Source organism: Lolium rigidum, chromosome 5, assembly GCF_022539505.1.
Source record: "Lolium rigidum isolate FL_2022 chromosome 5, APGP_CSIRO_Lrig_0.1, whole genome shotgun sequence".
In the NCBI taxonomy this organism is placed as follows: domain Eukaryota; kingdom Viridiplantae; phylum Streptophyta; class Magnoliopsida; order Poales; family Poaceae; genus Lolium; species Lolium rigidum.
The window spans coordinates 62511566-62521167 of record NC_061512.1 but is presented as its reverse complement, the minus strand read 5'-3'; positions in this window follow the sequence as shown (position 1 = coordinate 62521167).

Here is a 9602-nt window from a genome sequence, read left to right as displayed (position 1 = left end):
ATGGCGAGCAACGTACTTATCTTAGATGTGTTAGGGTTAGCATTGTTCTTCGTATCATATGCCGTCGTAGTGCGACCCTCATGCATCTAGCCGCCCATACACCTATCTCAGGTGTAGGGCGGCACCCCGCTTGATCATAGTTTAGTAGATCTGATCCGTTACGGTTGCTCCTTGTTCTGCAAGGATTAGTTTAATATCCGCATTAGTTAGGCCCTACAAAGGGTTGGAGGATCCAGCGGCGTGTAGGGTGACGTTTGCTAGCCCTAGAAAGGATGTTCCGGGGATCAACCTCGTGTTGGTTTTTAGGCCCCGTCTAGGATCGGCTTACGGTCACCGTGCGCGAGCGCGAGGCCCAATCGTGAGTAGGATGATCCGATTATGCGGTGAAAACCCTAAATCGTTGTAGATCTCATTAGCTTTATTTTGATCAAGCAGGACCACCATATATTCGGACACCTTGTACGAATCATGGGTGGATCGGCTCTTTGAGCCGATTCACGAGATAACCCGAGAGCCGATCGAGGCTCGTATTTAATGTTTACGTGTATGCCATGCAGGAAACTAAGCGAGGCATCATCCAACACCTTCCCGACCAGGTATAGGTCAGGTGGCACGCCCTTGCGATAGCATCGGACGTGTGACCGGGAGGCTTTGCGGGCCGTCGCTCCGAGGGACCGGGGCCAGCCGCAGCCCTAGTTGTTCCCGGCTCTATCGTGTTGCCTCGTCGCTGCCCGCCAGGGGGTTTCTGACGTCAACACATTCTGGCACGCCCGGTGGGACAACCTTCGACATCCACCACATCGCCATCTACATCCGAGATGGCGGAAAGCACTCCGGTCAAGTACGAGGATCTGCCTGATGAACTCAAGAAGAAACATGACGAGATCAAGGCAACCCTCGAAGCCGAACTCATCGGCTCTTTCCACAGAACCCGCTCCCATGGCGTCAGGTGGAAGGGGTTCACACCTGAAGGCGCACTCGATGGAGTGGACCTGTCCGCCCCGTCAGAAGAACGCACTAGGTCGCCGCGTCAGGAGATCAACTACATGGTGGCTCATTCGCCGCACCGCCACTCGAGAGCCTGGTGAACACTTTGGAGCGTGTCGCTCTGCGCGTGGTCCAGGAAATCATGAGCCACCGGTATTCTCCGTCGGGACCAGCTCTGGGGACTTTCAAAGGAGAGATGCCACTCTAGTCCCATCCTCCGCTGCCGTTCGCATGGGCAGCACCGGAAGTGCCGAACTCATCGGCATACGTCGTCTACAAGATTGGTGGTGATCCTAGTGACTACCAATTCCTACCTGAGGCACCCAAGGAGATCCCGCACGGATACGCGTGCGCATACGTGCCAGAATGCAATACCTGGGCACTCTCGAACCAGGTTGCAACAGCAGGGGCCTCTGGAACGGCAGGAGGGACGTCGGGAGCAGATCTTGAGAAGCAAACGTGGCTGGCTAAATACGCCACTCCGACAAACCTCCAGAGCCCAGCTCCTGCAGTTGGCTCAGAACTGGAAAAGCAAGCATGGCTGGTTAAGTATGCCACCCCGGCGAATCTTCAGGGTTCGACACCGTCAGCCATCACCGCGGATCAGATTTGTACAATTCTGAAAGATCAGTTCGGCATGATGCCGAAAAGGAAGACGTTCGGCTACACCAAGCCGTACCCCAACGATTACGAACTGATTCCGCTACCTCCCAAATATCGGCTCCCGGACTTCACAAAGTGTAGTGGATCGGATGGTTCCAGCTCCATCGAGCATGTGAGCCGATATTTGGCACAGCTGGGCACGATCTCAGCGTCAGACGAGTTGCGTGTGAGGTTCTTCGCACAGTCCCTCACGAGATCGGCTTTCGGGTGGTACACATCGCTGCCACCGAACTCCATCCGGACTTGGAAGCAGCTTGGAAGAGCAGTTCCATGAGCAGTATCACTCGCAGGCTTCCGAGGTTGGTATTGCCGATCTAGCACAAGTACGACGTAAGCGCGGGGAGACAAGTGTCGGAATACGTCCAGCCGCTCAGGACCATTAGGAACCGATGCTTTTCGGCTCATGTAAGTGAAAAAGAAGCAGTCGAGTTGGCGGTGGTGGGTCTCTCATCATCGATTAAGGACGTGGCCTCCCAGCGGACTACCCTTCATTGGCGCACATGGTGCGTAGGCTGCCGCATATGAGCAGCGCCACCTAGATGTTTACCAGGACAAATTCAAGCGTGCGGTGACCCTGGTTGAGGCAGACGAGGATGAAGGTGCTGCGGGAGATCGAGAGGTAGCAGTGGCTGAATGGACTCGAGCGGCAGGCCCCGTGTCCTGCGAATGGGTGAAGCCACAAGGCCCTCCAAAAGGGTTCGACTTCGACGTGACCAAAACTGAGCAGATTTTTGATCTCTTACTCACGGAGAAGCATATAAAGATACCCGAAGGCCACAAGATCTCCACGGTGCAAGAGCTGAACGGAAAGCCATACTGCAAGTGGCATAACACGTTCACCCACACCACCAACGACTGCAGGGTGTGGCGGCAGCAGATCCAAATGGCGATAGAAAATGGGCGGTTAATTTTCAACCGATACGCCATGAAGGTCGACACACACCCCTTCCCGCCGTGAATATGGTGGAGTATACTTACCATGGAGGGTGCCAGCCGGATTTCTCGTGCAATATCAACATGGTAGGACCCGGACACCACTCGGTAAGGACGGAGATGAGGGCAGCTGCTCTCACAGCAAAGATACAGAGGAAGCCGCTCCACGCGATCGGCTCCGCCAAAACGGCAAGCGCTACGTCACAGAGGGAGAAGTGAAAAACATAAGGTATCAACGACCTCTCTCTGATCACCTCCTCAACAAGTATGCGAGTCAGTATGACCAACGCCGACGATACAACGACGATGATGAAGAAGATCGTCTGGCTAGGGACGACAGGAGACGTCGTCGGCATGATCGCGAGGAGGAGGAGCACGAGCGCCGCGCCAAGGAAAAGTTGGGGGAGCGAGTCGACAAGGATAGGCACTGGGACTGTCCCTTCTTCAGACACTGCTGGGATTCAGGAATGAGCCGATTGCCCACAATCGGCAATTGCCCAGAATGCAACCAGAAGAGAAAGGAGGCAGCCAACGTGTCCGTATTCAAGCGCCCAGAAGAGAAAGGACTCAGCCGTTCCCAAAAGCGCAGGGTTCAGCGATTGCGCGGCCTGGAGGAAGCCGAAAGGTTATACTTGCATACATTGAGGAAGGCAAGGCCTGATCTGGCTGCGAAAGTTCAGCGAACCCTGGATGAAGAGGGTCGTCCACGGAAAATGGAGTGGCGCCCCAGCGAGAGGAAAGCCGATGACGAAACATCGGCCGGCACAAACATGGTGCTCGTCCTTCCGACGAAGCTTAGTACTCCACGTTTACACGATGCACTCAAGGTGGACGACAGCAAGCGCACCAACATGATAAAGTCAGAGATTGGGCTGGTTTTATCTACCGTCCTGAACGAGTAGCAAGAGCACGTCAATGAGCAAACGTGGCGAGGCTGATCCTTGTGATCGGCCCCAAAAAATTTATGAAGGGAAATTACAAAACCTTCACCGAGCAAGCAACGTGGAGGCCGATTCCAGCAATCGGCCAAAATTATCCTCACCATCCATTCTCGCTCGGGTTCAACATGTAATCCAACGGAGCCGATACCATCAATTCTCTTGACAGAATCGGCTCTGGGGGCACCTGGTGGATAAAACACGAGGATATGCGGTAGAAGCGTCTCATCCTTTGGTGATGGGTATTGAAGTATGGGGGCCGATGCATAAATCGGCCGTAAAAAATTCAAAATTTAAAAAAAAAATTTAAGCACAGCCGATGCAGTAGACATCGACTTAAGGATATAAAGCCGATGCATGGCCATCGACTTAAGGGTATAACTGTTATGATCAGAGGACCGATGGAGCAGGGACTGGGCCACGAAGAGAGACTTTAATGGAAGAACTCCTCAATGAAGTGGTTTAATGGCTCAGATCCTCTCTTCAAAAACAATGCCAAGAGCAAGCGAGGATGTGCAGATCGAGGCTAAGGGTGGTTTGCCTCGGATAAAGAAGTGGACCGAAGAAGCTCGGGGCAGCTCACACCGAAGGTTCTCTCTGCTCGGGGAGCCGATGTTGTTAAAATCGGCTGGTTACGTCATGATTTGAGGCTAATGGCGGCACATTTGGCTGATTCGCCTTGATTAAGGCTCTGGGGCAGCTCGCCCTAAAGGTCCTTGCTCTGGGGAGCCGATTTGGTTGGAATCGGCTAGCCCTACATCACAACTGGTCTGGAGAGTGGTGTTTTGTGTTACGGAGTCATCAGTTTGAGCATCCAGGACAGTTCCAGGGCTCTCTTAAAGATGCCTGCTCAAGATCAAATCGCCAGCCTACTAAGATCGGCTGTGCCATCGTCATCGGCAGAGTTGGCTAGCTTGGATGGATGACTGAATTGGCCTGTCTCGCAGATTATCGTAAGAAACTGATGCGTTGCCATCAGTCATTAAGCATGGATTAGGCCAACAGTCGACAAGGTCAGATGAAGAAAAATCGGCTAAATCAGCATGAAAGAAATCGGCGAAATCAAGTTAAAAGGAAATTCTTCATTAATATTGGGATTTCTTACAATGAAGAGCCGATTGCTCAAAAGGAGAACAAAAGAAGAGCCGATTGCTCAAGGGGCTACTGGTCCTACATAACTACTCCTCGCTAGCGTCATCGTCGGCGTCGCCATCGGTGCTACTGCCGGAGAAGTCCTCATCGCTGCTGTCCCAGCCATCGGCTGGGGCTTCCTCCTCCTCCTCGTCATCATCATCGTCCTCGCTATCCGCCCAGCTGCGGAAGCGCTTCGTTGGTGGATACCCAGCGGAGGAGGAGGAATCATCTTCCTCCTCCTCATCTTCTCCTTCCTCGTCATCATCGTCGTCCTCGCTGTCCGCCCACATGCGGGAGCGCTTCTTCGACGGAGCCCGGCGGAGGGGGAGGCTTTGGTCTTCTCTCGCTTCTCCTTCTTTCTTCTCCTTGTCGGAGGAGATGGGGTTCGCCCCGGAGCGGGGGCGTCCTCTTCCTTGTTCTTCTGGCGACGATTGGAGAGAGAGGCCCGAAGCGGAGGAGGAAGAGGAAGACATGTCTGCAGGGGAAGAGGGTTTTTTGGCGTTGGTGGACGAGAGCGAGCAAGGGGATGGAGTGGTGAACCGTTTGGCACAGATAAATAAAAGGAGTGTAGTGGAGATTTAATGCCATGACGGTTCTCGAGGATGTGATGCCGAATTTGTCAATTCGTACAGAGAAGCTCAGGAGGCGAGGCGTAATCATGGAAGATTCTGCGGCAGTTCTGCTCTGCCACGACATGACCCGACGAAAGAAAAGCGTAATGATTTTGGAAATGTCATTTCCAAAACCAGGGGGGCATGTGTTATCACCAGAATTTGACCGAGTCAGAGGTGGGCCGCGATCAAGATGGACTTGAAGAATATATATATAGAAGAAATACGTGAATCGGCCTTACATGCAAAGTTTGGGCTAGTTGGCCCGTGTATCTGTAACATATTAGATTACGTGTCGGTTAAGAGTTAGAGTTTTACCCGTGCACGGTTAGGTGCACGCCCACGTTAGAAAGTCCTCTGGACTATAAATATGTATCTAGGGTTTATGGAATAAACAACAACCAACGTTCAACACAAACAAATCTCGGCGCATCGCCAACTCCTTCGTCTCGAGGGTTTCTCCGGTAAGCACCATGCTGCCTAGATCGCATCTTGCGATCTAGGCAGCACAAGCCTACCCTCGTTGTTCATGCGTTGCTCGTGCTGAAGCCTTTTTGATGGCGAGCAACGTACTTATCTTAGATGTGTTAGTGTTAGCATTGTTCTTCGTATCATATGCTGTCGTAGTGCGACCCTCATGCATCTAGCCGCCCTTACACCTATCTCAGGTGTAGGGGCGGCACCCCGCTTGATCATAGTTTAGTAGATCTGATCCGTTACGGTTGCTCCTTGTTCTGCAAGGATTAGTTTAATATCCGCATTAGTTAGGCCCTACAAAGGGTTGGAGGATCCAGCGGCGTGTAGGGTGACGTTTGCTAGCCCTAGAAAGGATGTTCCGGGGATCAACCTCGTGTTGGATTTTAGGCCCTGTCTAGGATCGGCTTACGGTCACCGTGCGCGAGCGCGAGGCCCAATCGTGAGTAGGATGATCCGATTATGCGGTGAAAACCCTAAATCGTTGTAGATCTCATTAGCTTTATTTTGATCAAGCAGGACCACCATATATTCGGACACCTTGTACGAATCATGGGTGGATCGGCTCTTTGAGCCGATTCACGGGATAACCCGAGAGCCGATCGAGGCTCGTATTTAATGTTTACGTGTATGCCATGCAGGAAACTAAGCGAGGCATCATCCAACACCTTCCCGACCGGGTATAGGTCGGGTGGCACGCCCTTGCGATAGCATCGGACATGTGACCAGGAGGCTTTGCGGGCCGTCGCTCTGAGGGACTGGGGCCAGCCGCAGCCCTAGTTGTTCCCGGCTCTACTGTGTTGCCTGTCGCTGCCCGCCAGTGGGTTTCTGACGTCAACACATGCCTGCAATTCATGATGATTACAATGATGGTTGTGATAGTTTTACTCCCACTATTACTAATAAAATTGATTATGCTTGTGTGGAGAGTAATGATACTTTTATGCATATGAACCATGATAAGAATGTTTTAAGTGATGGTTATATTGTGGATTTCATCAATGATGTTACTGAAAGTTATTATGAGAGAGGGAAATATGGTTATATGCATCTTAATAATATTAAGTTTCCCCTCTTTATGTTGAGAATCTTGAAGTTACACTTGTTTTGTCTTCCTATGCTACTCACTTTGTTCTGCATTGACTTGTTTATTTACAAGATTCCTTTTCACAGGAAGTGAGTTAGACTTAAAAATGTATCTTATTTACTTTTGATGCTCTCTTTTGCTTCAACTCTTATTTCTTGCGAGTGCATCATTAAATTTACTGAGCTCATCTTAATGGCTATAAAGAAAGCACTTCTTGGGAGATAACCCATGTTTTTATTTTGCACTATTTTGTTGAGTCTTGGAAGTTGTTACTACTGTAGCAACCTCTCCTTATCTTTATTTTATTGCATTGTTGTGCCAAGTAAAGTCTTTGATAGTAAGGTTGATACTAGATTTGGATTTCTGCGCAGAAAAAGATTTCTAGCCGTCACGAATTTGAGTAGATCTCTCTGTAGGAAACTCAGAAAAATCTGCAAAAATTCACGAGTAATCTTCAAATATGTACGCAACTTTCATTAAATTTGAGCTTCTTTGTAGTGACCTCACCCGGTAGGGTGCCGATCTCTGTGCGTATCTGTGCTAGTCCCTGGATCAATCGCTAGCACACACAGTACAAGATGTAATATCACGAAACAAAGGTCTTTATTACATCGTATGATCCAGAATTTACATAAAATTTACAAATTGCATAGCACAAGGCTAGCTATCATCAGAGTTTTACAATGAACAAACTTAGACAGCATGGAGTCCTTTGTCTTCATGTGCCACAGGCGAGCATGTTGAGGATAGACTCGTAACCCCTAACGTTTCCTTACTCACCGTCTGAAAAACCTGCAACATGATACGTTGCAGCCACGAATGGTAAATACATTTGAATTGTATTGGCAAGGACACTTTTGTGGACTCAAAAGGCATCCTATACCTACGTGCACATCTGGCTGGTAGAGCTCAGGTTCATTTTGCATAAAGCCAATTTTTCCCTATCATTTATCAAAACATTTTATTTCAATCTCATTTACAGTAACATTGGTAAATCCCCAATGTACCAATTAACAGTAACATTGGTAAAGCCCCAATGTACCTTCCTACCCTTGTTTACCCACAAAATTTTATTTTAAGAAATTGGGATGAGGAGATCTTCGAACAAGGACTTGTCAGTTCGCTCAAGTTGTCCATAACCGGGGACACGGCTAAGTACTTAGATTTTTACACTCTCGAGAGGTTGTACACCTTTACCCACATGGTCAGGTCAATCCTTCTACCTCGATGCACATTTTGCTCAGAGGACAGGTGCAGACCGTGGCCGAGACCTTCTGTGTGTAATCACCCGAACCATTCCCTAAGGTCCCCGTTCCACCTATAGTATCCCAATACCACCACCTGGCCCCTAGGATCCGGGTTCATACAACATACTTTGTCAAGCCAGAGCCATAGTAGCATGTGGTTGTACGTGAAGCTAATGAGCAAGGTTTGTCTACAATCTCTTTAAGCCTGGGTGACTTTCCGTAAGTGTGCACTAGCACCGGGGTCTTGCCCACGATACAGCCACCCTCTCCATAACTCCACCATTCACCGGGTAATTCATTAAACTTAGTTGTTTTTCCTTAACCTCTATCAAAACCTTTTTCATGGCATAGCAGGTAACAACTAAATTTAATGGCGGCTAAGGCAGTCTAGGAGTGGTGTAGCTAAACTACTAGGATTTACTAGCAGGCAAAAACATAAACCCTAGACATGTCTACTATAAAACACTACAGTGCAAGAGTTAAAACTGGAACTTTGTGTGTGTGTCACTTGCCTTTTTGGTGGTCGGAGATCGTTCTCTTTTCTTTCAACAAAACACGTCGCTCTCCATAAAACTATAAGATAAAAGATAGCACAACATAAACACACATTCCAACAACAACAATATCAAACAAGGCAAACAAGTTGTTATTCATTTTTATTTTAGTCCTTGGATAAGAAAGATATGACATGAGGCGTAGCTTGCAAGATATGGCTTTGGGAGATTGAATTAGAATGTATAAAGTCAAAAACTTATATGGATCATCTAAGATATATGAGAAAGAACTAGTAAGTATGCCCGTGCGTTGCAACGGGAGAAAATAATCCCAAGATATCTCACTTGATGTCACATCGCCCACACTAATGTTGGTATTGTTGGGCGCACATAATGGGTGTCATACAATTAATTAGAAAGCACTTTGGTCAAGATTTCAAACTACTAGGAAGGTAGGCGCGGCGGCACGCCGCGCCCGTGTCTTACCTCTTATACAGGTATGGTTAGTTTGAAGGTATTTCTGTATATTTGTTGGAAAAAAGATGAGGTACATAATGTAGGACGGTTGATAGTATCATGTGTGTGACATGATGGCCGCCAGAGTGTAAAAATATGTACTTGTAAGTTCAGTCTGTAGTTCTTAAGGTCAAGTATTGCCTCTGTTCAATGATATATATCCGATGGTTGTCTCAGTTATATGTTGTTCAAGGGGTTCAAGCTTTCCATGCATGTGTAGGTCGAATCATGGATGATTAGGCAGATGATGCTGTAGTAAATTTTTTTGTTCTGCTGAATTTAGAAACTGTCATGTGTGCTTGGGTGCATACCTTGCAATTGAGGAGATTGTGGAAGCGATTCAGCTAGCCTCTCTATGATACTAACTAACGCTGTACTGGAAGAGAGTGTGAGGAATAACCAGTACTAAGTTACTTAGCCTTTGCCTGCATTTATTTTTGACACAGAGTGAAACAGGGTAGTACACAGCTGGTTACTGGGTGAACTTCTATGTACACAACCTACATGGATTGATATTG